Below are 6066 nucleotides of genomic sequence, written 5' to 3' on the forward strand. Positions count from 1 at the left end.
CAGAGAACCAGGTCAGCAGAGCTGCATTAGAGCCAGAGAACCAGGTCAGCAGAGCCGTTGTAGAGCCAGAGATCCAGGTCAGCAAAGCTGCTTTAGAGCCAGAGAAACAGGACATTGGGGCTTATTTACAAGCCCCTTGCGCTGCCGCTGCGTCACTTTTTCCCACACAAAAGTGAAGCACCGGCAGTGCAAGGGACTTGTAAATAAGCCCCATTGTGCCTATTCGAATGCAACAAAACAGTTACGTAACCTTCACACCACGGAAAAGGTGAAATAAAGCACCAGTTTCTAAAGTCATTGCTCTTTCCACAGTTACTGGTAACTTAATTCTCCTGCCTGAGGTCTACTACATTTATTGTAATTTAAAACTTCAGGTGTCAAAATGCAAAGTTATGTGAGCTATTAGCCTTACACTGGCTGAACAACTGCCTCCTACCATAGGACTGTTACGAGTGTCTACAAATCTAAGATTGTATTTTGGGATGTAGATGATGCACCTTATGCCTGCAACATAAAACAAAGCATTTGCAATGCAATAGGGCTGGCATTATTAAAAGTTTGAGCTATTGGCATTGCAAATGATAATGTTTGTTAGTTTATGTATTTTTTTTGTTAAAAAATATTACAGCAGTAGCATAAGTAATGAAATAAAATCCACATAGACCCTCAGTACAACCACTACTATTACCACCAGTACCACCACCACCAGTACCAATACCACCACCACTACAACCACCGCTACAACCACCACAAGTACCATAACCACCACTACAATTATTACTATTACTACTCTGTGGTCATAGTAATAATAATAGTGGTAGTAATGTTACTGGTACTGGTGGAAAATTACTATTATAAATTACAATACCTGTTCATTTTTCAAAAGGCATTGCCATTTACAATACCAATAGCTCTAAAACTCACAGTTGCGAGACCTATTGAATTGTAAATGTTAGTTTTTGTTTGGCGTGGGGAGATTAAGTGATTTGCCCAGATTCACAGGATGTTGTGTGTTGGACTTGGCCCTTCTGGCAGGTTCACCCCTGAACTTTTTTGCTTTTTACTGATGACTTGGTGTGGTAATTGTTTGGTCTCTGCGCACTTTCCCTGTGTCCCAGGGTAAAGTGCGTGCGTGCTCTGAGTGCATGTGGTGAGATAGGCCTGCCCTCCCATAGGAATGCATGGGGAATGTATGTGTCCCTAGTAGTTCCTGATGCGTGGGGTGTGCAGGCCCGAGTTTGGTATGTGCGGACTCGTGGGAGTGAATGCTGCGCGATGATGTGTGCGGCGTGCATGTACCTAGTGTGGAAGTGCCACTTCTAGAAGTGGGCACTTCTGTGTGCAGTGTGTCTGTCGCGTGATTGGCTGGTCGTGTCATGTGACGGGCTAGGGATTCCCCAGAGTCAGGATGAGTCACCCAGTGGTGAATGGGGAGATCAACAGCTAGATGGGTGGGAGGAGTATACCTGGGTCCTGAATAGGACAGGGTTTTCCACACACAATGCTGGCCCCGCCCCCTGCGGTGCGACTGACGACCCTAGCCCTGCCAATGAATAGAGTGAGGGGCTGAGCACATCAAGGGTGCTCCCCAACCAGCTGCGACTGGTTTTCCCCCTCACCCTGAACCCAGAACAAAGGGATTTGGTGTATAAAAAGGGGCTGTGTCCCCTTACAAAATGTTCTTGTTCTGTACTTGAATCTGCCAGGGGCGTGCTGCTGCTGGGGCTCAGGGGAAGGCTTGCCTCCCTGGGCCCTGCCCAGCCCCTGATGCCCTGGACGCTGGAGGACTTCTGGGACCATTCTTTGCCATTGCCCCATACTTTCTAAAGGCCTCTTTGCTGGGAGCTTTTTGCTCCATCTCTTTGTGCCTCCAGGACTTTGGAGACTTCAGGCAGCCGTTTTTAGCGCCCTGGGAGCGCTGTGGTGCTTTATTTCTTTTAGGAAGCGCTGGATTGTCGCAGCACCAGGCTGCACCTCACCGCAGAGGGAGGGAATCCCCAGCGTAGGGATTCCCCCGCATTTGCCTGGTCGAGCGGGAGCCCACCCCGCTTCATCCTGTTTCTAAATTGCGGGTGCCCACCCCGCGATTGTGCTCCTAGCGAGAGCCCACCTCGCTTCATCTTTATCTACGGGTGCCCACCCCGCATCTGAGCCGTGCTGGAGTCACCGCCGCGGCCCGAGCCGCCTTTGAAAATCACCGCTGCCGTCCGCGGCCCGCCTGGTTGTGGGCGGGGCCGCGGGACGGAAGCGGAATTGCCGCCATTGTCCCCGGAGCCTCGCAGGCTCCACCAGAGAAGTCCCGGTCCCGGAAGAGGGACCGGGCGAAGAGAGGAAGCCCGAGACCCGGGTTTACTGAGAGCACAGCGCGGGGCTCCCATCTGCGAGGGAAGCCCCGCGCCGCATGAGAAGTGCTGCCGCCGCCTCCCGAAGAGGAGTCCTGCCTGAAGCCCGGTAAGTGAAGCAGGGCTGGGGCGGGACTCCGCCGGTGTTGGGAGTGCCGGTGAAGGCACGGGTTGTAGAGTTCTGGGGCGGCCCCATCTGATAGCGGGCCGCTCCCAATGGGGGCATAAGTATTTCCAAGACCCACCCCGGTGCAAGTTGTTTCCCGAGCCCCGTGAGGCTCCCAGGTGAAAAGGGGGCATGAGTATTTAGAGCCGTGAAGGCTCCAACGAACGGGGGTATTTTGTTTTTCGAGTCCCCGAGGAGGACTCCAACGTTGGGGACATAATTGTTATAGAGCCCTGAGGCTCCAACGAGAGGGCCAGTGTTGGCAGTGGCGCCGCCGTAGCGGGCCACTGTAGTTCTTGGGGACATGATGTGTGTAGAGCCCAGAGATGGCTCCCACATTTTGCGCATATTGATTTCAGGAGCCCGTGTGCTCCATGGGGGACATGTTGTTTTTCGAGCCTAGGTGGCTCCAATGTTGTGGATATTGTTCCAAGGGCTAGTGAGAGCCCATGCCTTATTTGCCTACCACAGCTGCGCAGCACTTAGTGCCAGCTGCAGCGTTTAGGCCCTGTTCTTGTCCCCAGCTGCCCAGCAAGTAGTGGGCAGCTGCTACGTTTAGGTTCTGGCGCAACCTGGACTCTAATGCGATTTTGGTGCTAGGAAATGTACGGTGTAGTATGTTTTGCGCACCTTGCGTTCATGCTTATGGGGTTGGGAAATGTACTGTGTATAGTATATTTTGTGCTCCCTGTATTTCATACCTCTAGATAGGATTTCTGCCTAGGAGGTTGTTTTACCTTGTTTAGGTTGATGGTAGGGAGAATGTACTTCCCTGTGTTATGTACGCCCCTAGTGTAGGTATACTTAGGTGGCTAGGTCTAAGGCGTTAGACTTGCGAGAATTGCATAATGTGATTTATGCCCCTGTGATGGATGCAGGATAGGTTTTATACCTGATGCTAGTGTGATGACGCTGAGGTCATTATTGCGCCAGTAGATACTGGTTATGTTCTACATGTACACTTGGTAATTTGTGTTATGTTCTAAGAGTGCTAATTCCTGACAGTGGTCCATGTGGCCCTGTCCCCTGTACATATAATCCCTTGTAAATTCTGCCCGTGCCTGTTGGCACATTGTAGAGTGTGTGTTTTTATCTAATGTGTTGTGTATAATACAAAGGTTATTTTTATAGAATACCTTGTGTGGAGTTTCCTTTGTGGTGGGCCTTGGGTGTTGTTGCTGGGTGCGCGCGCAAACGCTTTACACATCGCCTCAGAGATAAGCCTGACTGCTCGTGCCAAGCTACCAAGGGGGTGAGCAGGGGTTATCTTTGGCGTGTAACTTCCTTGCCCTGACTAGAGTGGTGGTTTCTGCCTGACTTTGGCGCAAGCCTTAGCCAACCAGAAATCGCCATTTCTAACATTGGTGATCAGCGGTGGGATTTGGACTTGCGTTTGTGCTGTACCGCAGCAGCAACTGGCCGCACTACAAAACTCTGCATTTAGACAAATCACATGGTATAGGGATTATTGTTTTAAAGTTTGCTTTTAAATGTAATTTCTTTGGAAATGTGTTTCTTGTGCACTGTGAGTTAGGTGTCCCTAGCTCGGGAGGGTAGATCATCCCCCTTAGTGCATTGTGTTTTCTGGATTCACCAGAGGGTGGGATCCAGTGGTGGCAGCAGATGTGTGTCCAGTGCATGTATTCCCATTCCCAGTTCCAGGGGTAGTGGTACCTGTGTCACGTGGTGGTCAGGTTGAGAAATCAGGGGCGGTAGAAACTGTCTTACCAGTCTTGGGAGGGGTTTGGGGATGAATGTGTAATGCGCTGGATGAATGTGAATGTCCCATTCCCAGTTCCCAGAGTAATAGTACCTGTGTCACGTGGTGGTCAGGTTGAGAAATCAGGGGCGGTAGAAACTGTCTTACTAGTCTGGGGGGTGTGTGAGTGTGGATGAATGGTGTGAGTTCTCTGAAAGAAGGAGCTTGCTGAATACTTTGGTGTGAGTTCTCTGAAATAAGGAGCTTGCTGGTTGATTGGGTGTGAGTTCTCTGGGATAGGGAACTTGCATTGGGGAGTGATTCCAAAAGTAGTGGCTGAGGTGTCTTCCAGCCCAGCGTGGTGGAAGAGGTTCAGAGTAGCCCAGCTAGGTCTCGGTGTAGGGGCTCACGTCCTGTCTCTGCGGAGAAGGAGTGGGTGGGACTGCGTGTCTCCAGGTGCCCGAAACCCAGTGTCAGGGCCTGGATGGTTTCTTTAGGGAACATCAGGTCAGGGGCCTAGGCTGTACCAATAGGTCACTTGAGGAGGATCTCCCAGTGTCTAGAGGACGTGGAGCGTCTGTAATCAGAGCTCCAGTAGTCCTGGTGTCTGGCGGTACCGCTCCAGTTGGGTGGGTGCGGAAGTCCAGAGGGAGGGGTGAGAGGGGGAGGGATTCCCCAGTGGGAACCAGTAGGTCAGGGACCAGCCGGGAGGGCTGTGTCGCCACTGAGTGACCGTGGTGTCGCCACTTCTGTCCTGGGGGGTCTGCACGCACTGTCAGATGGACAGGAGGTCGTGAGATCAGCGCCAGGCAGACTGTCACACGACCCATTAGGTATGTGTCACCCTCGTTAAGTCCTGGTTCGCCAGGCATCTGACCAAAGGGTACGTCCCTCGGTTGGGGAGCCAGTAGTCGGTGTTTCCGGATCTGGACGTAAGGGCAGCTGTAGTCCTGAGGGCAGGTGGGGCTCATCTTAGGTGAAGAGACCCTGCTCTACAGTGGAAGGGGGTGCAGAGGGAGGGAGTCCTCGCCTCTGACCCCTTGGATCCCAGGTGGTAGACCAGTTGGTGGAGAGAGGTCCTGAACTGGTGGGAGAGTTGTGTTCTGGTGGGTGCTTCCCTGGGAGGGTGCGGAACCCCAGAAGTAGAGGTAGGGTGGGGCATTCTTGCCCGTGACCTCTGGTCAGCCTGAGGGTGCGGACCCTAGGTTGAAGGATCAGTGGTAGTTGGGAACTACACTGAGAGGGAGAGTGGAGAATGGCTTGTATGCCAGGGGTTACGACCCCCCACTCTGGGTTTGGCAAGGACCAGTGGTATCTGGGTGGCCTAGGGCCTGGTCCTGGCCGTGGACAACTAGGTAGTACCAGTGGGGTAGCCTAGTTGGGCCTGAGTTCTTTTCGGTTGTGTTTTTTTCAGATGGAACCATGTTGATTGAGAATGGCGTAGAACCGGAGAGTGTCCCTGCAGTGCGGGCCTGCGTCCGTGTTCTATCGCCCCAAGCAGGGAAGACCATCACGGTGGTGATTGGTCTGCCCTGCGTTTTGGCTGGAAGGGGGTTGTGTTGGACTTGGCCCTTCTGGCAGGTTCACCCCTGAACTTTTTTGCTTTTTACTGATGACTTGGTGTGGTAATTGTTTGGTCTCTGCGCACTTTCCCTGTGTCCCAGGGTAAAGTGCGTGCGTGCTCTGAGTGCATGTGGTGAGATAGGCCTGCCCTCCCATAGGAATGCATGGGGAATGTATGTGTCCCTAGTAGTTCCTGATGCGTGGGGTGTGCAGGCCCGAGTTTGGTATGTGCGGACTCGTGGGAGTGAATGCTGCGCGATGATGTGTGCGGCGTGCATGTACCTAGTGTGGAAGTG

This window comes from Triturus cristatus, chromosome 8, assembly GCF_964204655.1.
Source record: "Triturus cristatus chromosome 8, aTriCri1.1, whole genome shotgun sequence".
Lineage (NCBI taxonomy): Eukaryota > Metazoa > Chordata > Amphibia > Caudata > Salamandridae > Triturus > Triturus cristatus.